We start from the raw sequence: 25,152 nt of genomic DNA, 5'->3' as shown, positions 1-25,152 counted from the left end.
AACAGATGGAGCCACTTAAAAAAATAACACCAAACTAATCTAAACTATTCTAAACTGAAGTGTTTCCTGCTTTCACTGAAGCCTGCATCTGCATCATTCTGCATAGTGCTTTACATCAGTCCATTCATGTATATAGCTGTATATAGCAGTGCCAACACGGTGCCATTCTCTTGTAAAGAGAAGGGCATTTCAAAGACATCAATCTACTCCCAACGTTGAAGAGGTATTCTGTTTGAGCTCTGAAATTCCCTGAGGGGAACAAGCAATCATCCTCATTCCCACTTAATACACATGGCATCATTTAATGACACACGATTACATAAATGTCTCTAAATTAAGAAAATAAATTAAATCATTAAGAAAGAAAAAATCCAGTTTCACAACAACATAGAGGTTGACAGTATCTAATAAAAAGCTGCAGGACAAAAAAGCAGTATGAGCTGCTTTTTTTCACTCTGTGCCTGTATGAGGGAGCAGCTAATTGAATTTTAATGCATCCGTTTATGCTCTAATGGAAATAATGATGCAAATGCAGGACAAACAAATACTGTGGACAACTGTCAGCCTTATGAGTACACGTTTATGTAAATAAGACTCTGGAAATATAAAAGAGGAGAATATATTAACTCATAACAATATTTGTACCTGAGGGAAAAGGGATGAACTAAAATAATGATTATTTTTTCATAGAGGGAGAAATAAGGATTCCTTGTTTTTTTTATTCTATTTGATCCTTTCTAAGGTTGAATCCCACTTTACGCATTTTACCTACACTTCCCTAGGCTGTCTTCACAGCTGACTGAGAGCGCCCTGTCTCCACATTTCCTAAAACCATTCAAATCTCCCTGGATCATGGCAAAGTTCAGCAATTGTCTACTCTAAGTACTCCCCTATAGTAACATAGGTAAATCTTTTGCACTTATAGACAAAATTTCAAACAACTGATTATATGGAAGGTATCCGAAAAAGTTAGGAAAATCATCTATGACATCATTTAGTGCAGGACCCCATATTGATGGAGATTACGCCATGAATGGGTGGGTGGGTATTAATGCATCTGATTCAGGGGTTCAGGCAATAGTATCACCATCAGAAAAAAGGGGTGGAAGTGCTCATGACCGAGGTTTAACCGCTTAAGTCTGGATTATTTAGAAATCCTGCCCCATGAAAATGTACAACAAAATAGATCCTAGATCGATCAAATTATTTGACAGCTGTGTAAAAGCCAGACAGATATTTTTTTCCAGTTTAAAAAATGTTGGAGATGCTGTGGAGGTATTTCCAAAGTGAATCGTCCTTCGCACCTTAAGGACCTCTGGTCTGGGAATTCTGAGCATAATCCCATAATGAGGTGTACCCTTTTTTTAAACACCTTCCAATACCTCTCCAAGGCTGTGTCTGAACATCCCCCCTAAATCCTTCAATCACTATATAGAGTGGGTACTATATACTGGAGGAGAGCTCTATTCGCAAAGCGATATGGGATATATTAAACTTAAGCGTAAATTTAATCTGGAGGACTCTGATCAGCCTCACCTGGATCAACTGCTGAAGTCCTACATCCAAACCTCAACCAATCAGCCTCTGTACTGCCCCCTTTCTGGAGCCAATCAAATTGGAAGGTCTCCTTCTCCCAGCATCGTTCCTGACATTCCTCCTGCTCACCAGCTGTCTCTTTACCCATCTCAACCTCTTTTCCTCACCAAGAAGTGAATCCTGGGACAGGCTCCATCACATTCATCCTCGGCTTATTCCAACACCAGTGTCCGGACACCGGAAGGGAAGACTAATACTCTCTCACCTAAATTTACCAATCTGATCAACCATGAAATCTGAACACAAGGTTTTCAGCAGGTGGCCCTGCACCAAAGAATTTATATGTTATTCATGTCAATAAAGGCTTCTAATTACAACTTCTCTTTCTGTGAGTCTATCCAGGTTGAAATATTTGCTAGTCTAGTAACCATGGAAGATCATGCTTTTCAAGGTGCATTGTGGGAAATTTTGAGTCCATACTTTTTCATCCACGTTCCGACACTCATCTAAAATGGCTTAACCTCTATATAGTGCCCTATATATTGATTATGGCGGACGTAGTGACACAAGAACACCACATTCCAACATTATCCAGGTTAGTTTAGGTACAAATGTGTCCTTAAAAAACTGCTTTCCTCTATAATCCTGTGAAACTATCTTTCCCAGCACGTCTTTAGAATAACAGGTCTCAATTTGGTACCACTAAAAATGTTCTCTATCATAATAGATAAAAGCAAAGCACAGCTTTTTATACATAACTGAAGGTTTGGCAGCTGTAATTCAAACATTTTTCTTTATGCTGGAATAGAACAAAAATATATATTTTTTGCAACACAACTGGGAAATTTAGTTGTGTCAGTGACAAAGCAAAAGGACAAATGGGAGCATAGAAGCTTCACACATTATGTAACATTATTAAAAACTTCCAATGTATACACAATTATAAAAATCTGCATAAGAAACCAAGTAATAAGACCTTGGAACAGACTGTAAAGTAAAAAAAATAAATAAACAGGACTGTAAACCCTCAAAATAAATATCTCTTGCAGTGCTTGAGAAAAAGTACAACTGACCAATCAAGGAAAATAAAAGATGTTAAGCAGATAAAAACTGTGCAAAACATCTATTTGTTTTTTAGGTAGCAGTGCTGTTATAAAGTCTAACAGCTCCTGAGAGGAAGGAAATATGATTGTTTTTTTTTTTTATTCAGGATGCAGCAGTGTTTCACTTAAGGAGCTCTACACTTCCTTAACTGCTTCATGCATGATAGACATTGTATAACAATCCAACTCAACTGTGCACCTATGTAGCCAATAGACATAAAAAACATGTTAAGGCTGTAATTCTGTCTCAACAAATTACCATAAGGTTTGGTATATTTGGTATATTATGATAACTGTTGCATGTGAGTGTTTTTTTTTTTTTCATTGGCAACATATTCTGTGGGCTTCATAATAAATAAGAGGAATTATATGGGCATAGTGGAGTGATACGCATTTTTAAATACAAGCATTCAGCATCCAAAAATGACATACGATCTTATTAATGTTTCCCTCTGGAGAATGTGAGCAGCTATTCTTTCTGATATTAAATAAGGGCCCAAGGGATTGCTGTATAGGCATAGGGGTGAAAAACTGGGGACTATGATTTATTAGAAATGAGGTTTATGATGCTTGCACCACACTGAGAGATGATCAAACCAATTCCTTTAAAACACAGAAAAATATATACCAAAAATAAAGAAAACAAATATGCAAATATAAGTAAAGGAAAAGAGAGGTGAAATTTTTCCAGCCAGCTGATAATATTCTTTTTTTTTTTTTTAGATTAGAAATCAGAAACCTTTGGAGTATCTTGAAATAATATAGGCTTTTAGGATGAAGTGTTTTTCATGTGAAATGTTACAGTGGAAGGAGAAAGGAGAAAGAGAAATCTTGATTTAAAGTGGCTTCCTAGGCATTGAAAAGGGACTCATATTCACCGAGTCAGAGGAAAACCTCAAATAAAACACATCAAAATCTCTCAGGAGAACAAAGGTAAATGTATTTGCTTTCATGGGCTATGAGTTGTGTCGTTAAACATTATCATTGTTTACAAATACATCATAGAAACAACACCGAAGTATCACATGAAGAGGTTAGTATACAGTACCTGATATGTGTCTAATCAATCAGTTTTAAATGTTAACTTTTTTATATGCAAAGGAACTGAGTAAAAATGTCAAAGACTGAACAAGTATTTCTAAGAGAAGGTACAAAACCTGTTTTCTACCTTATTGCTGTGCAATAAATAAAGAAATATGTGTATGCAGGCAAAAGTTAAAAAAAAAACTTCGGTTTTGTTGCTAACTTTGCAGCTTTCCTTTATATGTAGCAACTTTTTTGACACCCTTGTCTTGACTGAATATCAAAAGGGAGCCAGGAAACAAATCTGGTGGTAGTTTAAGTACAGTAGGTGTCAGCTACTTTCTTTCACCATTGCCCATAGTTCTACAGCTTACAAAATGCTTCTGGTAAGCAAAGCTTGCAAGAAATAAGAACAAAATGCTGGTGTGAAAATCAAATAAAGTGAACAACTGAGGCTAGCAATCGTAAGGAAGCTTCACAAATTTGCCTCATAAACCTCCATCATTTCTGCTTGCAAAGGCCAAACGTCAAAAGTATAGAACAGGTTAAATTTTTTTAAACTCACACATCTTCAGCAGTAGATATTAAATTAGATTTTTTTCCTTGGTTAAAAAATTGTTCCTAGCCTGAAAAATTCCTAAATCAGGTGATGTCAAGAAGACTGCCTGATGTAGTGACACGTTCCTGAGATCAAATCTCTGTGCAGGTGTGGTTTCTCTCTGGGTATTCCAGCTTTTTCCAGCAATGTGTTTTTTGTACTGAGTGTCTCTTTGGTTCCACTCACACTGGTTTGTTGCCCAAATCAGTTTTTCTGGATGGGTCAAGGTGACTAGGTCATATTTTTCACACAACAACAAGATCATGTCAGACCTTTTTTAAATCAAATATGAACTGTTTCCATATTTGGCACTGAATCCACTCATCTCTAATGGTTTGAAATTAACTCCAGTTGGACCAACTGAAGAGGATTTGTTGTGACTTTGAAGTCATGTTTCATCTAAACCTGTCACAGTTTTCAAGACAAATAACAGCTGCAGTAGTCCACTGATGTAAGACCTCATCAATAAATAGAGAGAAACCTTTATTCCCGGGCAAACTAGAAGACTTACCAAAGACACAACCTACATGTACTACTCTGCAGGAAAGGATTCGCAAAGCCAAAGAGGGTACTAAGCATTTATTATTCTGCTCACACTGAGTGTTCTGCCTTAAGGTTCGAGAGGAGAGGTACTGACATAAGCCCTATTTACACTACCCTCTGAAAACCAGTCCGAGCCGAGCCTGGATCAGTTAACCAAGCTGAGCTCGGTTCATTTCGACCATTTACATGCCACGCCAGAACAGTTCCTCGCCTCCTAGTGCCGATCTACTGTACTACTGCTCTCTGTGGGAAACAAGTAAATCAACATGGCAGCGCTCTTAACATTCAGGAAGTTTGCGGAGACTCGAGCAAATAAGGCAGCCATTGGCCAAGTTACTTGACAGTCGGCTTTTGGGAAGTGTATACGAAAAAAAAAGATTTCTAACCAAGGCTTACAGACGCAGTAGGGAAATCGTATGGCACGGTAGGGAAGCTTGTATTTTTATGAATACCATGTTTTATGAAGGTTCATTATTTTGGAGTCTGACTGTAAGGAGGTGACACGGTCTCCTCATGCAATCTTTGTTACCTGAGAACCAAGCCAGACCTGTACTGTGCCGAGCCCTACTGCTAAACTAGTGCCATGTTATCGTGGTTTGGTGGTGTCTGGTGCGGTCTGGTTCAGTTTTGCATGCCATTTACTCTCAAAAGTTATCTTGGTTACCGTGCTGTGTCCGATCTCGGCATGGTTTCAAAAGGGTAGTGTGAATGGCGTTATAGTATATAGTTAAAACACACAAGTTCTGAATGAAGTAGGCCTCCAAAAAGTAATCACACTTCTACCTCTGAGTATTTATACTTCAAAACAAAATAATGGCTGAGACATTTCTCATATTCATAGGGAGGGGGAAAATCAAATGCTTTATAGAAAATAGAAAATGAGTCATAAAAATGTCCCTAATTTGTCTCTATATTTCCTAACCGGCTTTGCCAGCCAATCCTAAAACTATCCATTGGGCGAGAGGTTCTAACCTGAAAACAAAAAAGGAAAACCAGCTTTGCTTTTCCTGCTTAAAAATGCCCATCCAGATCATCTTGGACATGTTGCAAGAAAAACGTTCTACCCACATGTTGTGTGGAAAACAATCAGCGAGAACCTCCAAGACGCAGGAAGAGAGCAAAATGGTGTCATTCACTAATGGGGTGAGATAATATGTATCGGTTCTTCTGGAGTATGTAGGAGCATTTAACAATGAGGGACAGGTTGGCCTTGAGGTGGTTAGCATTAAAGCTGCAGTCTGTTATATTGAGAAGAGAGCAGACTTCGACTAAAAATGTGAAGAAAAACAGGTTTCACGCCACTCCCCCACCCTCTCTGCTTCACTCATGCCCCACCTTCAAGCTCCACCCCTCTCACAGCATCTGCACGGCTACCGCAATCTTCCATTGACATCTTCTTTTTTGAAGTCTTTGCCGTGTAAGCAGTTGTCGGCAGGGGCAGTAAGGGCAGTTTCTCTTTCGCTGGTGGCTGTCGCTCCGCCATGACTTCCACGCGTCCTCCTGACTGCAGCAGCCGGGCAGCAGCGGCAGGTTCAGCGGTGAGAGGGAGGGGGCGGGATTCAGCGTGTGTGAGCTGTGATTGACACTCCATCAGACGCTCCTCTGGCTGTGATTGGTTGTTTTGTCTCGTCCCGAAATATTCTTTCCAGATTGCAATACAGGCAGTAGGCGGGACCAATTGAAGCAGTTTTTTTCACAGGTTACATATCACATGTACTGCTGTCTGGGCATAGGGACAGTTTTAGCCAATATGACAAAAAAAACTGATTTTTAAAAACTTACAGACTTCAGCTTTAAGCTTCAAACACATAATGAAAATCATTGCTAATGGAAAATACTACGTAAGTGGCATCATGGTGCTATTGTTGATTACACTGTATTTCTATTAGACAACAGAGACATTTTTCATCAAAGCTACATCTGGAAATCTATTGCGCCCTACGCAATCTAAGCAAGCTACAGAAACACACCCTGGGAGCTGGGAACAAAATGTTTCTTATTTTCCTATTTCCTATTATTAATACTCTTTTATTATAATCAGGTTTCTGTTTGACACAATATTGGCTCTGCATCTTCACTGCAGTGGTAAGAATAAATTAATATTAGATGATAAAGAACATCCTGACAAAGTATCTACCCTTATAACTGAACCTACAGTGCGATACAATGTGGAAGAAATTATGATAAAATTAGAAAAAGACAGGTGTTAAAAACAGACAAGATCAATTTAAAGTCAATAAATAACACTTACCCTTGAAAGTTTCTTATGATTATACAATAAGCCATCTTGGGAATTTTAATCCTGAGGTTAGAAATGGTAAGTTACTGATTTATTTATTTATTTTCGTGTTGTTTTTTTATTTGTATGAAACTTCTTTCAAAGACTAACATTGAAGATAAAACTCAAAACACTTTTAGAGTGTAGAGGTTAACAAGGTTAAAATGAAAATGAATACATGTAAGTAATGCGGTAATATATCTTCTCTGCCTGATGTCATCATTCAATCTAAATAATTGTCACCTTCTGTCCTTGCTGTTTATAAACCAAGCGTTTATTTAGCTTGTTATTTAGCAGTTGTATTCATGTTTTAGAGAGGACAAAATCTGTTTTTAAGGAGTAGTCAGACTAATACATTTTGCCTTCAGTTTCACTTTACATCAAATTTATGAGTCTTGATCCCCCTAAAGAAGTGCAAAAATGTGTGCTGTAACAACCTATAAGTATCGGATGACTTGTTTTTTATCATCGTAAAACAATCAATTAAAGTGACATCATCCATCAAAATTGTCAACTGTAACATTATGTATGTATTAAATCAAGTAGAAGCTTTACGGATGAGTAAGCCCAAACTATGTTTCAGCAATTCCCCAGAGAGGACCACCTTCGATCAAAAACCTTATCAGAACAGTCTGAAGATGATGTGATCCACCTCTGTGCTCAGAAAATCCCTTTATCGCCTACCTTTTGACAGAGCGGTCAGCGCTGCTGGAGCCCGCAGGAACTCAGGAAGCAAAGTTTACCTGCTGTCAAATGAAATCTCAATCTCACATTGTAACCTTTTGTTTATGGATCCTGCATAAAAAAAAATGACTAGGTTTATTGCAACCAGACAGCACACACATGTAATGAACACAATAATGAAGTGTAAAAGTCAGAAAAGTTGGGAGCGAAAATGTATATTATTTGTCATTGTGTTTCGTCTATCAGTAAAATCTTCACCGATTCCAGAGGAGCATGTCACATGCTCATTAGCTGGTGACTAAGTTTCCTGCCTGCTGTGTGGTGCTGGGAGGATATCACACTTCTCTACAAGAAGGGCTGACTGAAACAGATCAAATACAGAGAAGAAAAGACTAAAATAAGAAGCAAATGTCTCCCACAAAACTCTGCAATTGATTCATATTGTGGTGATGTTAAATTTTAGAAATGCTATGTAGAATCGAAGAAAAATTTTTTCTTTCTTATCTTTTTCAAACACCAAAAAGGCCTTTTTAGGGTATTTATTTGTGCAGCTTTTTACTAATTTCTTTTTTCAGTCCTTCAAGCTGGCCATGTCCGCTTATTGTGCAGTGGGCTTAAAAAGCTGGAGATTCATAAAAGCCTCAACCAAAAAGGAACGATCTGCAAGAAAAAAGGTTGTTTTGCTTTTACTTGAGGTAGAAAGGACAGAGTTCTTTTTGGCAAGGACATTTTCTTATCAAACATGTAATATCAGAAAGCAAACAAGAAAAATGTTCTGCACAGAATAGTTGTTAAGAAAAAGCTGCTAGAACTTCCAAACAAGGGCTACAGGACATGGTGACATTTTGTTTTTTATCCATAAAACAGAGAAAAAATAAAATTTTCACTCAAACTATGTAAATTCTTTCAAAGACCACTACCAATATCAGATTACCCTCAGTTTTAGATTTCTAAACATCGCAGTCATAATAACAAAAGCGCCGATCGAATACTTGGATCAGATATAAGATAAATGACAATCATCCAGCATCCCAGTCCATTCATTTCTATTCTTATTGATATCATAATATGCTGATTACTTCATTGTGCAGAGCAGCACGGCAGCTAGTGAGGTTTATATCTGCTTTTGTTTGTTGCGTTTTTTTTATCAATGTTTGTACGTCAAGCCCAATGCCTTTTGTCACACGGCAAGGTATATGGTTAATTCATTCGACAGTAGTATCTTATATCAGTCAATACTTTCAGCCCATGGATTGTCTTGGACTACATAGGAGGAAAAAAAAAGACCTCTAGTCAATTTGACCCCTTCTTATTCTCCATGAGCTCTTCTTTAGTCTGCTGTCTTCAGAGTTCTGACTTAGACTTGGATTTAGATAAACTTTATTGTAATTTCCTATACACAGAGTGTATACAAAACGAAATGTGGATATATACAGCTTACTGTACAACAGTGAATGAGCAACTCACAACAGTGAAGTACATTACCATTCATAAAGTGCAGCAGTGATCAGAATGTAAACAGTGTAAGAGCAAAAGTCATGGTGCAAAAGGCGTTATATGGAAATAAATAATTATGGTGCAAGATGCTTTAGAAAATTGAGTTGTGTTCTATTTAAAGGGATTATAAAAAAAATATTAGCAATGTTGGTAGTACAATGTATGATATTTTCAAGTGTGAAGCAGAGTCTAGATTAGAGTTTCAATAGTCTTATGGCAGCGGGGAAAAAGGTGTTACAGAACCTGCTGGTCCTGCAGCGGATGCTGTGAAGCCTCTTCCCAGAGGGCTGCAGAGAGAACCGTCCATTGTGGGGTGTGAGGGGGTCATTGATGTTACGGGCCTGGAAATGCAGCATTGGGATGAAATCTTTAATGGAGGGGAGAGGAGCCCCGATGATCCTGTCTGCTGTACCCACCACTCTTCTAATGTTCTTCCAGTCTAAGGCGCTGCAGCCTCCACACCACACAGTGAGACAGCTGGTCAGAATGCCCTCTTTTGTTCAGTAGAAGGTCGCGAGGAACAATTTCTGTGCCATTTTGACTAGTGAGGAGGTTTTCATGGTCCAGGTGAGATTGTCTGGGATTTGCACCCCCAGGAATTCGGTGTTGCTGACCAACTCTACACCTGAGCGATTGCTGAGCAGTGGAGTTTGGTTAGGCCAGTTCTTCCTGAGGTTGACGATGAACTCCTTCATCTTCTCCACGTTCAGGATCAGGTTGTGATCTCTGCACCAGCCCACTAGCTGCTCCACCTCCTCCTAGACCTAGTCCTGGTCGTTGTCGTTTCTGATAAGGCCCACCACCATAGTGTTGTCTGCAAACGTTCTGATGTGATTGGTGGTGAACCTGGGGGCGCAGCCCAGAGGGATGACCTGCACACCAATACCTTGGTTTTATTTAAAACATATTGAGTCATGGGCCTTATCAAACATATTTGGCCCCAGGACAAAAGAAACTACAGAAAACTCGATACGATAAACATTACATAGGCTTGACCCCTTCATACTTCCTGTATTTAACTCATGGACCCTTTGAATTTTTCACCTTTATATGGCATCCCTGTCTGCCCCTGTGTTAAGTCACCCTTTAAACTTTGCCCTGTGGTGTTAAGAACCTCTTTAAAACTCTATGACTCTCATTTCTTATTGCAACCATAGAAAATAAATAAATAAATAAAAATCTATAAACAAATTGACAATCAAAAGCTGTTTTTTTTTCTACAGTATATTCCATCAATGATCCATACAAAAATATATTCTGTTCAAGCCATTTGTCCACCTTGGATGTGAAGCCACTTCACAGTGTTTCATGGGACTGCAAAGGCAATCCCACCTGCTGTTATCTGCCGCTGAAAGCTTTGGACTGCAAAGTGCTTGGTCTGCATTTTTCTTGATTTAGGCACGGCTTATCTCAGGCTTATAGAGATGTCAGCAGAACCCTCTTTTAATAGTGCAAGACTCATAATTCATTACCAAATGTAAGCATCACAGAGAGAGAACTCGAAGGGCTGGGGGTAAATTGAAGGGTGCAATCCTATACTCAACTAATTACTCTATAAAATCAAACCCATTTGCTCTCAGGAGGAAAATAAGTATCAAAACACTCTGCTGCATTTCTGCTTTCATATACCCAAAAGGTGTCATGTCATTTATAACTCATATTTCACTTGTTTTATTATATCACATCAGGAACAGGCCATTTTCTTTATAGTTCAAAGTTTCACTTAAAAAAAAAAAAACAGGAAAAATAGTCAGCTCTAACTGCCTCAGCCTTGACTTGAAACAATTTCAGTGATGTGCGTTTGCTTCCACGCAGATCTCAGCTTTCAAAAGAGGTTTCCCGCTGTTGGCCTTGTTTCTTTAATGATGCTGCCAGGGCTACAAAGCTGAAACATCCAGCTACCTGTCTGTGATAACTGTGGTGATTAATACTCCTTTGATCCGGAGCTGCTGCCCTGTCTGGCTTGAGGATGAAATAGGTGAAGGCAGAAATCCCTCAGAATTGGTCATTTAGCAGGACACCGCTGAAGATAAGCCAAACCAAGTGCTGCTCCTCTCTGCAGCATGCCTCCACACCCTAAGGTGGTCTCAAAGCCAAAATTGTAAACATACAGATAACACCAAAATAAATATAGCCTCATAACTATAGTTGGTAAACAGATAACAAATTGAAGGGAAACAAATGTTTCCCACAGTCTTTCTATGTAGTCCCGCTGGCTGGGATTACTGCTGCCTAATAGTGCCTTGTTTTGTTCTCATGTCCATGGTCTTTTTGTTCCTTCAGCCACTTCTCATCATAGTGCCCTGGTCCCTCGACACTTGACACAAACCTTGTTTGACCGGGCAGTATCTGAGTTTGTATGGTTCTATGTTTATGCTCTCATAGCATGAAGTAGAGGGTTAGCCTTAATGGCCAACCCTGTATGATGTTATTACCTTGTATATGTCATGATTTTATCTAAGGCTCGGACCCACATGCAGTGAAACCAAACAGAGAGACACGGATGAAAAGTTTGATGGATTTTATTGAAGATGATAAACTCGGTGCAGAGTTTCCCTGAACTCTGCTCAGCCGGAACTGGAAGGCGAGGGGAAGACAGACTGTTAGTTCAGGCTCAGTGGGAAATTTGATTCGTTGATCTTGAAGGAGAGGATCTGATTGTTGACTCACGTTTCCATAGAAGTGAAAGATCCTTGACTCCAATCTGTGTGTTGGTTTCCAGTGTTTGTCTGACTCGGTGGAGGGCGGAACAGGGTTTACCCAGAACTCGGACAGAGTAGGGGAACGAAGACGCTGATTGCCACTCAGATTTCCTGCTGCACTTGAACGGGTCGTGGTTAAGGGGATTCCCTCTTTCAGAGAGTAATTTCAACATCCTCAAAGGAGACTGGATCCAAACCTCCTGTTTGAATCCATGGCTCAGTTTAAGACTCAGTTGATCCCTCCTGGGAGAGGAGGTCCGAAAAGGTCCAGTTTGCAGGATGACTTCCTACTGAGAGGCAAAGACAAAAACAAAGTTAAAACTCAGGTAGACAAGAACTCAGTCTTAATCAGTAAAAACTAAGCTTAGCTTGAGTACCAAAAACTGGCAAACACTCTGGCGTCGAGGTAGTGGCAATCAGCAGCTTAAGAGCACTCGTTAATGAGGTAACCGTCAGCAGGTGTGTGAGCAGGCAAACCGGAACCAGGCGCCTCCTGTTGGTGGAAGGGAGACAAACACAAAAAACAAACACACAGATAGGAGCCCTGACAGTATCTCTGATGTAAAGCAGGCTATATATCACTGGTGGACTTCCCCATGCAGGATTTGAAGCCTGGTCTCCCTCATGGGAGCTTGGTAGAGCTCTGGTAGATGACTCGAGCTGGAAATAAAGAAGCCACCCACCCCACCCTGGTGGTCACAACTATCTATGAATACTTTAAGTAGCAGCAGTACCATCATCTCAAATTATGCTTCTAATTTGGAATAATAATTAAACTCATACCTTGTAGTGAAACTGTTTTGTTTTCAATTAATGACAAATTGAGGAAATTAAATCCATCATTTGATCCAATGTGCTACAGTATGATACCATAAATGAGACCCCTCCTGTTTGTTGCATGTGGTGCACTGTGGGAGTTTGTCTAGTTAATAGCATGGATTAAATGTATGAATTCATTTAGAAATAAAAAAAGTTTGTCCAGCTGAGATATTCACAAGTTGTTTTTATTCAGATCTCAGGAGACGCATCCCGTACTAATAATTGCATCATTTTCAGAAGTGTTCAGTATCTGGCATTCTGCAGGGGTGGAGAACATGCAGGGCTTCTTTCTGTACTGTGTGGCTCAAGCAACTGGACTGACCTGTCAAGGTTTTCATTTTAATCTGGTTTATGGAGTATTTTATTTTGAAAAGTATTATACTTTTCAAAAGCATCAACACTCTCCTCCATTCCACTTCTTTCTGCCACAACATTTTACATGTCAAAAGATTATTGAGCTCTTTTGTAATTATTTTAACTGAGGGACTATTAACATAGTTATACTAGAACCTTTTATAACCTCGTGACAAAACTCATGTTCACTTACTAGCGGAGAACGCACATCCCCCTAAACCTCACTCCCTTCCCTGCCACTCAGAAAAAAAAAAAGATAAAAGAAAGTTTGCAGCCTCAAATATTTATTTGCAAATGATCTACATATCTAAATATTGCCGGGTTGCGAAACCATTTATTTCAAGTTAGGCTGGAGTTTCAAAAATATAAAATCTTGAAAACTACACTTACAGTAGGAAATGTATGCATATTTAAACAGAAACAAAAAAGTTCAAGTAAATGATTTTATTTTCTAATGCATTTTCACTTGCCTTCCAAATGGGACAACAAGCAACAAAGCTTGTTTTTTTACATCTGGGACATCTGGAGCATTTTGATTGTTTTGTTCATCATTATATCAATAAATGGAGGTGAGCTGAAAGAAATAGGTAGTGTTACAAAAATAACACTTAAGCAAAAGTGAAAAGTATCATGCATTAAAACTAACATAGAAGTATGGTTTGGTTATTAAGTTAGTCAAGTAAATAGAACTAGTTAATACCCACCACTAATGGTCAGGGAGTCAGAGAAGGCAAAGCTAAATGAAAATATGAAAAGAAGCATAGAACATTTTAATCTATATTAGAGAAACTATATATCTTGTGTAAAATAAATAATAACCTAACATCCTTACTATGCTTATCATTGTTACATTTCAAAGTTCAAATCCACTGCACCTTTTTTGCAGCTTGGCCTGAAGATGAGAAAGGAACCCTGTCTTTGGTCATGATCCTGAGGACATTTTGTGACTTAAGCTCAAGAGATCAGCTAAGAAATAAGATGACTTGTATGAAAATATGAACATGTTTAGGTTTTTTCTTTGCTAGTATTTTGGCTCCTGATGCTGAACTGGTTGGCCACCCAAGGCATTGCTGAAACTACTCATACTGGATAAAGAAAAACCAATGCATTTTAAAGACTAATGTGGTTTTGAGGGAACAATCACATTCAGTTAAAACCATGGGGTCAAATTCCTGTCCTTGAGAGAAACTATCCTGCAGCTTTTAGATAAATCCTTGATCCAACAAATCTGAAATAAACAAATGTCTGTTTGCCAGGCTTCTGCAGAGCTGAAGAATTTGAAAATCAGGAAATTCAGTTACTTTATTCAGGTTTTGGGGAGAACAGATGCATTTATCCTTCAAGAGTATAGGAGTTGGGAATCCTACTTAAACATTATCGGCCTTGCAAAGATGTGTGTTTGTGTGTGTGTGGAGGGGTGGGGGGTGGGGGCGGTTGTGTGTGTGTGTGCATATGAGTACCTGAGAATATTCTAGCTGATCTGAAAATATAACACAAAAAGGGTACCCAAACAAAACAGCAACAATCTGTGAGAAACACAATACAGTTAAGTTTGAAAACCTAAACTGCAGCAAATATGTAAATCAAAACACAATCACCTTTAAACACAAATAATTAGTTTACTACAAAAATATACTTGACTGGAAGAAAATAGAAGGTTCCCTCTCTCTAACCATTCAATAAACATATATCATATTAAGATGTATCATGGTAGATGCGTGAATAAAGATATGTACACAAGATATAGAAATTTTCAGGTGTAGCCATGGTTTTGGCCATTCCTGTCAAACTCGGAACAAAAGGACCCAGTATTCCAGGCGGAAAGACAATTACATTTAATAAATTGTTTATTAGAAACCTAACTGCAGTGCGCAGTGTGGGCGTCTAAGGCAGGGACCTCTGCAGTAGAAGACAGCAGGTTAGTGACCACGTCTATCTGGCGGAGGATGATAATGAACATGTGAGTCACCAACCTGGTCTTATAGTTCAGTCCCAGCCCAGAGGATAGAGGTGGTTCTAGCTGGTAGGCTGCCAACAAGACAGGGCTGGCACCGCCCAGATAATCCCAATTGTTGGCGTCTCTGAGATGTGGGGAAAGGCAGGAGGTAAGAACCGAGCAGATGATGGAAGGCAGGATAATCCAGAGGACAAAGCCAAATCCAGTGTCGAAGATGTGCTCGGGAGTCAGAGCCAGGAGACCAGAGGTCTGAAGAGGTACCAAAGGGAAATCCAGAACAGAGTCAGGGAACAGTTCCAGGTTTGGTTAAGAGGCAGGCAGATATCCTGCAGGAGTCTAAAAAAACAGGTCAGGCAAACAGATCAGAATGGGCACAGGCAGGCTTAGACGTCCAGAGGCAGAAAGGGCCAGGACTGGGCAATCTGAAACACTCAGGTACAAAAGAGAACTCTCACCAAAGGCTCAAATAATCGGGCACTGATGACTGGTTTAGAGGCGGGTTAAAGAGAGGCTGAAGCAGTTGGATAATATGAGTGGTAATGAGAACAGGGTGGAGATGGACAGGTAAATTAAATGAATAATCAGACCATGAAATCAGAATGATTACTCATCAGAAATGATTAATCAGACCAAAATCATGACAATCCCATAGAGTAAAGCCTGGGTTTTGGAACAATAACAAAAACTTGTTTTGTTAAGTTGTAGAGTGATGCATTTGGATAAGAGCAGTGCATGAAGAGATACAGCCAGTAGCAATTTTTTTGGGAGCTGTTATATGATCTTCAGACATACCCAAAAATATCATAAACCATAATAATGAGGTCAACTGACTACCAGAAAATACTGAATAAGCAGGTTACTTGATTAGGGACAGCAATACTTCCTTATGGTAGAGGCATATTCTAGGCTGTCAACACCAAGATTCATAAAACTAAAATTGTTGCACAAAACATTGCTATGGAGTCCACACTTTAACCAGAAAAAAAATTCCTTGAATTGTGCTGGATTTGTCCTATCACTTCTCCAAGATTCTGGAACAACTTCTCTCAGACCCCTCTGACATCATTCCTTGAGGATATAAGCCAATTATTGAATGCAGATTGACACACTACAAGAAATATGTTCAAATAAATAGCAAAACATATTCTAAACTATGATTCCTGAATGCACAGGATATGTATGTGCTATTTCTCTTGAATTTATTGTTTATCTTGATCTTATCATTGTAGTACTCAGACAATGCGAAATACATGATAGGAGGAAGGGGATATAAAGCTGACTGTTATCTGATGTTAATGGATTTTATATGCAGCAGCCAGTGTTTGTATTCAAGACAAATTTCCTTTGGACAATAAAGCTATAGTATCTAATCTGATCAAAATTCTGGATGGGAATAAAGGTTGTTGCAATGCAGAAGCTTATCGAAACCATGCTACAATGGATGTGTGCCATAAACCATACCATCAGAAGGTGTTTTCAGAGGCGCTATGTGTCTGTGATTGATGAAAATACAACTCCTGCTTGGATTTCTCTCTCTCTCCGAATGCATGTCTGCATATCTGTATGTATGTATGTATGATATCTTTTTCTCATGAAATACCAGCATGCTTTTTTTTATTAAATTCTTGAATAATACATACTGATCAATTACAAGCGGTGTTCTATAAGGATTTTATTAATTTTAATCTAGCCTGTCATTTCAATATCAGCCGTTTTTAAAATACTGATCAAATTAAATTATATTAATGAACATATCCTTCTTTTAATATTAAAAAAAAAGAGAAAATATGTTTATAGTCTTGTTGTTTTAATTTGAAAATGCTGAAAATGTACAAGGTTATGACTTTTCTGCGTCCTGTTACACCTTGCTTATAGATCAGATCACTAGAGAAATATGGAAAACGAGTGGAAGCCACAGACGAAATAGAATTGTATGGCCTTTATAAATATTTGATTAGCACACATCTTCTATGTATTAAATTAAAACGTGGGTTTCTTTTTTTTCACAGATTTGCAGAATATTTTTATACCTAAAGCACAAAATCTTTTTCACTACAAAAAGGTGAGGTTACCTAAAGCTTCAAATCTACACGTGTGAGAGCAGTACGGGTAAACAGCAGCATAAGAGTCACAAAGACAAACTGAAGTTGTTGTTTCTGTATAGATTCTGCAACATGCGTGATGTTGGCTTTAATTACAGCTTGTGGGTATAAATAATGTCTTTGTTTGCTGCAGTATTATCAGTGACACCACCTTGCACGGTCAGGCTGCATGCTAAGCATGTGAAGCGGCTGCAGAGTGAGGGAAAAAAAGACAGAACTAAAGATGGTGGGGGATGGGAACAGAGAAGTAAACAGTTATCTTACTGATGAGACTTGAGATGCCTCGTCTGGAGTAAATTACCTCCTGCAGCAAAGGGGAAGCCGCCTGTGCAGATGGGAGTTGCGATGTGAGGGATAAATGGAGAAGAAGCAAATGCAACTTAGACAACTGAGGTTGGAGGTTAAAACAGCAGAGACTCCTGAAGTCTGCAGGGTGGCAGACAAAGCACAGAAGTCTGATTGTATCCTGTATGTGTCTCTGTGTACTACTGTAAGAGTCAACTGTAACACAACAAATATATAGTTATCCTGGCAGAGCTGCGGCTCCACCTCCAGCAATGAAATATACCATAAATATCACCACTTTAGATGATTTCATTTTTTATCTTGTTTACAGCAGCTCTGCATCATTAATAGAGAGCCTGTTTGAAATGAAGATCAGTGGGCTGATCTGCATCAAAGCGTCCTTGATGATGGCACCAAAGAGCTTATCAGAGAAATAATGCAACCTGTATTTATTTAGCATGCACTCTGTGTAAAGTAAGGACAACAGACATCATAGCCCTTGATTCACAAAGGCTATAAAAGGTTGTTCCTGTTGTCCAAAAGAATAAAAATGACTTACAAGCTTAATGAAGATTATGTTTAAAAAGAAATAGGATCTTCAAACTCACACATACTTTCAGACAGGAGATTTTAATCATTAATTTTAGCCCTTAAGCAGGGAGTATGATGCTACTTAGAGCTTCAATAACAAAATCATCTTCAAATGATTGTGAATTCTTTCTAATTCAGAAATCCTCATTATTATACATGCAGGTTTATAAAGATCAATGTGAATATTTTTAAGTAATGATGAGGATCATAAAAGGTTGTTTAACGTCAGAATAATTGGATTTAATTGAGCGTCTTCTGCAAGTTTCTGGACTTTCTGATATATACTCATTGTCACAAACTTGAGTGGACCTCTCAATCTTCATAGTGTCATGCTTCAGTGGCTCAAAGAAGTATAGTTTTTTTTTTTTCAGTCATGTCTCTGCATTTTAATTATAAATAGAAAATGTTAAAAAAGAACTTTTACTCGGTTATTGTGGTACTATGCCAAAAGCATTATTTGGGAAGGAATGTTGTCCATTAAGGTTGTTGTTTTAGGTACCATAGGACCTCAATCGTATGGGGACTAATAAAGACAGTATTCATTTAGACGCAGATGAAGTGCTTTTGTTGCAACTCTCCACAATATGCCAGGCCTGCTTTTAAATGCCTCTAAGCATCTGTACTGCCTCGTGCTTAATTTACTAAAGGAAGTGAGATTATTTTAAGTAACAATGGGCATTTATTTAACCATTTATTTAACTTAGTAAAAATGTTTCTATACTGTTTTTTTTCTACCAAAACACCAAAGTCAAAGATGCTTTTTTCACACACTCAATCTTTAACCTTTTAATGTGTTTTGCTACTTCAGTTAAGTACAAAACGGTTTGCGTGCTTCAGGCAGAGGGAGAGAAATCTACAGCCTCATTCTGTCTTTCAGTTCCGGTTAAGGTAGTTCCATCTCTTGGACATAAAGAACTGGCATTGAGATAGCCACCTAAGAAACACACCTCAAACCGCAGGTGCAGCTTAGCAGCTGGACATTTGTCCTCCATTCATGTCTCTGCTCTAATGGCCCAACCAACCAGTGGAAGTTATAACTGAAACACGTCCAATATGTTATGGTTAGACGCTGATGGCTGCACTTTCTCATAACTTGCTGTAGACTAAGGTTTCTGCCAGGCTCATCCTGACTGCAGCTAACTTAATGTGTGGCTGGAGGGGAGCAGTTTATTTGAGGATGTTGTAGAACCTGAAATACTCAGGAAGGTCGAGTCCTTACATCACTATATGAAATAAGATACGTTTAGGCTTTCATTTTTACCTAAAACCTGTTCTTAGAGGGAAATGAGTTGAGCATATAAAACAAAAGAAAGGAAAGAGCAGAATAAGGGACAAGATCTAACAAGGAGTGAGAATACAGTACAAACTAGGGGTGTCCCGATACAACATTCTTATCCAAAATGAGAGACCAATAGTCAACAACTATAAGAATGAGAAAAACGGACACTGTTACATTAACTAATGGGTTACAGACACTTTAAACAGAAGCAGATGGTTTTTATCAGCAAGACATCAGATGCAGGACTGTAAAATACAATATTCATTTTATTTTTATTTTTACCAAAATCAGAACTATATCTTATATTTGATATCAGATCGGGACATTATCAATTATGTCTTAAAAAGGTAAATATTATTTTTCATGTAAGATTATCTCTCCTGTACCTTGATAAGGCTGTCAGCTCGCCTTGGTGGTCCAATTATAAAAGCACTTGCTAAATGATTTAAGCCATTAAGATTTAAGAAGGCCTGAAGAATTTAAAGTGAAATATTAAAATGAAGAAGAAAAGGAATACGCCGGACACATTTATGATAGTGGCTCAACAGCCTACTAAATATGATGCTCACAAAGACCCTCAAATTAATTTGAAAACATTTGCTTTCTGGATATGCTACCATTTTGACTTTCATGTTCAAGGTCATTCAGACTCAAGTGTCCTGAGTAAGTGTCCTCTGGGCTATGACCTTTTCTAAATTAAATTTTATTGGCTTCTCCTCGGCTGCAATTATGCAGGAAGCCTGACTAAATTTAGATCATCACTTCCAGGCCAACAGTTATTTCCTTATTTTCTGGTGTCCATTAGGTAGAGCACTCATATGTCAGATATTACTTCTGATCCTAACACCATCATGAGGGGACTTAAGGAATCATTATAGTTATTGTATAACATCTCAACTCACATTATTTGAACAGTGTAACCTTGCTATCATAAAAGCCAAGCTTACTTTATGTGACAGGCTCTGTAAAACCTGTATGTTATCAAAGACAATGCTTCTTTCTCATCACATTATAATTGTGACCGTGACCATTCAAGGACATTTTAAAAATAGCCTTGAAGAAGCTCGGTGCTCAACTTCATTAGTGGTTTCTGGTTCAATCCTGTAATACTGCACCATGTGAATTACCTGCTGCTTGTCCAAATAGATCATGTTGCTGTCTCAGGCTGTACAGAACAGTGGGCTACAGTCCAGATAAGGAGAACAGCATAAAGCTATTTAGTTTTAGGGTTTTCAAAGCATCAACCAGGCACACATAAATGAAAATATTCTAGATTGATTGTTATCTTTTAATAAAAAAGACACGAGCTTGTGTATTCTATTTAAATCAAAATGTTGCTTATACTCAGGCTATAGGAAAAAATACAAAATAAGTTGTACCATATATTGAAACAATATCCTAAGCTACACCAAGAAAATCTATGACACACTTATCCCACTGTAACTATTACCCACCTTAATACCTGCAAATATTGAGGATTTGAACTTTAAAAAAGGATTAAATGAAGAGTAAGGAAAAACAATTCAGAGTCTTTAGCTCCTACAGAAATAGAATTAACATTATAAATGATACTGGAAAAACAAAAGCATTTGTCTTTCTTTTGTTTAGATGTTCTATTTTCTATCATGTCTCATTAGTTATATGTCATGGGTTTTATCCTGAATTTAGATCGGTTTCTCTTATTTCTTATGTGCATTATGAAGTACTACTGTATATTTGAAGAGCTTGATGGAAATGGAAAAAATGAAAATCAGATTACTTAGCTTTACAAAGTTTTAACCTTCACTTAAAGTTGTTTTTGAAATTTTTGAAGAAAAAATAAAATAAAATAAAAAAATTAATAAATAAATATAGAGGGGATGGAAACATACACTATATTGCCAAAAGTATTTGCTTACCTGCCTTGACTCACATATGAGCTTAAGTGACATCCCGTTCCTAATCCATAGGGTTCAATATGACGTCGGTCCACCCTTTGCAGCTAGAACAGCTTCAACTCTTCTGGGAAGGCTGTCCACAAGGTTTAGGAGTGTGTTTATGGGAATTTTTGACCATTCTTCCAGAAGCGCATTTGTGAGGTCGCACACTGATGTTGGACGAGAAGGCCTGGCTCTCAGTCTCCGCTCTAATTCATCCCAAAGGTGTTCTATCGGCTTGAGGTCAGGACTCTGTGCAGGCCAGTCAAGTTCATCCACACCAGACTCTGTCATCCATGTCTTTATGGACCTTGCTTTGTGCACTGGTGCACAGTCATGTTGGAAGAGGAAGGGGCCAGCTCCAAACTGTTCCCACAAAGTTGGGAGCATGGAATTGTCCAAAATGTCTTGGTATGCTGAAGCATTCAGAGTTCCTTTCACTGGAACTAAGGGGCCAAGCCCAGCTCCTGAAAAACAACCCCACACCATAATCCCCCCTCCACCAAACTTTACACTTGGCACAATGCAGTCAGACAAGTACCGTTCTCCTGGCAACCGCCAAACCCAGACCCGTCCATCAGATTGCCAGATGGAGAAGCGCGATTCGTCACTCCAGAGAACGCGTCTCCACTGCTCTAGAGTCCAGTGGCGGCGTGCTTTACACCACCGCATCCGACGCTTTGCATTGCACTTGGTGATGTATGGCTTGGATGCAGCTGCTCGACCATGGAAACCCATTCCATGAAGCTCTCTGCGCACTGTTCTTGAGCTAATCTGAAGGCCACATGAAGTTTGGAGGTCTGTAGTGATTGACTCTGCAGAAAGTTGGCGACCTCTTCGCACTATGCGCGTCAGCATCCGCTGACCCCGCTCCGTCAGTTTACGTGGCCTACCACTTCGTGGCTGAGTTGCTGTCGTTCCCAAACACTTCCATTTTCTTATAATACAGCTGACAGTTGACTGTGGAATATTTAGGAGCGAGGAAATTTCACGACTGGATTTGTTGCACAGGTGGCATCCTATCACAGTTCCACGCTGGAATTCACTGAGCTCCTGAGAGCGACCCATTCTTTCACAAATGTTTGTAAAAACAGTCTGCATGCCTAGGTGCTTGAATTTATACACCTGTGGCCATGGAAGTGATTGGAACACCTGATTCCAATAATTTGGATGGGTGAGCAAATACTTTTGGCAATATAGTGTATCTGTTGAATCATTAGCAAACGTCTGGAAGTGTTTTTCCAACAATCATGCTTATTGCCCTGTTTTTTTTGTGTGCTTTTTTTTCCATATGCTTGAAACTCTCTTTCTTTTCATTTACCTGAGAATTTCTAACTCCATCCTCAATATCCTTTTTTTTAATGAAAACCACCCATCAGTCTTTCTTTCATGATGTGTTTTATCTTTTGCTATAAGCATTAACTTTATTGTGGGGATTTTAAATACCATTTAGTCTGGCATGTTTCAGAAATCTTTCTCCTGTCTACTTTTTTTTGTTTATTTTACAATTAGCACATCTGAATTTTCCTAATGGGAAAAAATAAAGCCTTTTGAATTTAAAAGTACATGTATTCTACATTAGATGAATTTGAAATTCTTGCCTACTCTGATGGCATCTCAAGAATTAACAGCTGGTAAAGACAACTTTGGCGAACAGAAGATCAGTTGCCATACACATCTAAACAATTCTGAAAGAAGCAAAATACAAAACTTTACCCACCAAGGTGATCTAGAAAAACAATCATAACAATTACATTATGATGTACTACACACTAACAAAGTAGAACATACCACTCTGCAAGCATGACAAACTCAATAGCTCTTAGCACACCATCTTGATTGCATTTACTTTTTATCTAATTTATAGCTTGGCAAGCACAGTCGACCTCAATAACCCATTTGTAATCAATTTGACTAATGGAGTAATCTATTTGTCTGAAGCAGTGAACATTCAGTGTGTAAAATAGTCCTCAGACGGCTGTATATAGCGGGTGAAAACAGATCTGTTGCGTTGTAATCATCATCTGCAACGCAATGCATCAAATTTATTTCAGTGCTGTCCAAAAAATGTTTGCGGTGTCTTTTCATCCTTAGACAAGTAATTAGAAAGTAAGATTGTGTAAACAAGCTGTTCCTTCATGATTTCCTGCAAAGCATTTTACTTGCTGTTTGTGCCTGTTTGACAACTCACCTTGACACCAATGTGCCGTTAGTTTCCTGTTGTAATCCAGTTCCCTTTAATACATGCAATTCTAGCAAGCCTCTGTGAAAGTGTGCTGTTGCATGAGGTTATATTTTTAAACAGATTATATAGTTTGGTCCCTTATGTTTGCTGTCAGCCATCTGATGCATTTTGATAAATGTGGAAGATGGAGCAAATCAACAGGTTATGGAGATTGAGAGGATGCGTCACATTTTGCAGGTGTTATGACTGAAATGAACAGCTGCCTACAGCCTGGATCTCATGTGAGTGGAGCCCAATCATTATGGTAGTGACAAGTCACCAGAGATGAGTAGAGCTCCTCAAGCTGCAAACATATAAAAGAGATATAGAAAGCACTGAATACTAAAAAGTATAAACAATTATTTCCAGTCCTGACATTAAATCAGATATAAAAGATTTAAAGTAAGATAAAAAAAATACTTGCTTCCAGTTTCGGACACGTTGTTTATGTTTGTTTTTTTCATATCAGACTTAATTTATTATGCAAGTTCCCTGGTTTGATTTCGGTGCAGCTAAAAAATAATCTCATTAGCATCTATGTTAATACCTCAGCAGAGTATCCAAAAATTAGTGTTGTGTTTGTTACTTAAATAAGTTTGTAATTGAAAACTTACATTTTCAATTTGTGTATGAGATGTGGTTGAGAAGTTTACTGTATTGAAGTGTTTTTCTTCCTGCTTTTCAATTATCTTTTCCGAAATCCTTATTTTAGATGTGGACTTATTTTTTATTGGTGAGTCAGGAAAGAAAGGGGCCAATTTGACATTACTTACTTTATACCAATTTAAAAAATTCACCTACAGATAAGAGTTGATGAGGGTTAAGCCATCTGTTAGATACTAGCATAATTTTCCAGTACTTGCAATGTACAATGTATATTTCTCATTAATGTAAAAAAAACACAAAAATATATGAATTAGTCTAGAAGAAAAAAATATTTAAAGGAATTATCAAAAAGTTATGTCAAGTTAAGTTAACTCTTCTTGATGGTCAACCTCAAGGAAAACCAGTCTAAACAATGTTTCAATATTCTGAATAATAATAGTCCAGTTACTTCTATCAATCTCTGTGTACCAATGGAACGTGTATAATTTATTTTTTTTATTATCAAAATTAGAACTTGAAGCCAGTCTCTTGTGCTGTTCTCATATGTACTGTCTATAATTAAACAAGACACATCTGGCAGGTTCAATGCTGTAATTACTGAGGAGGTATAAAATTGCCCACTCAACCCACTGGTAGTGCACATAGGTGAGCAATTTGTTTTATTTTACTTCAAATGTTCTGTTGAATCGGTGGTCTATTTTAGCAACAAATTTAAAATTTATGATGTGCAAATTATAGGCTAACAATCCACTACAATTGCGAGAGCTTTAGCGATTTCTGGAAAAAATAAAAAGATAATTTTGTCAGAAACTATCATGGCTTCATCTAAGAACGTTCACTATGAAAGAGATGCATGTTTTCCATAAATTAAGTCATGGGACTTTCTCACTGCTGATATATAGGTATGCTTGTAAATGATCAGAAAAAGAGGCTTACCTTTTGCATGCAGGTAAGAAATTCTGTTTATTTATATATTGCCAATTCACAATTAGTGTGAACTTTAAGCACATTGCAGAGAGAGTTAAGTTACATATTGGAGAAAACATTGTTGATTG

This window comes from Cyprinodon tularosa, unplaced genomic scaffold (genome assembly GCF_016077235.1).
Source record: "Cyprinodon tularosa strain WSP-4 unplaced genomic scaffold, ASM1607723v1 ctg7, whole genome shotgun sequence".
Taxonomy (NCBI): Eukaryota; Metazoa; Chordata; class Actinopteri; order Cyprinodontiformes; family Cyprinodontidae; genus Cyprinodon; species Cyprinodon tularosa.
Note: the sequence above shows the minus strand (reverse complement) of the source record.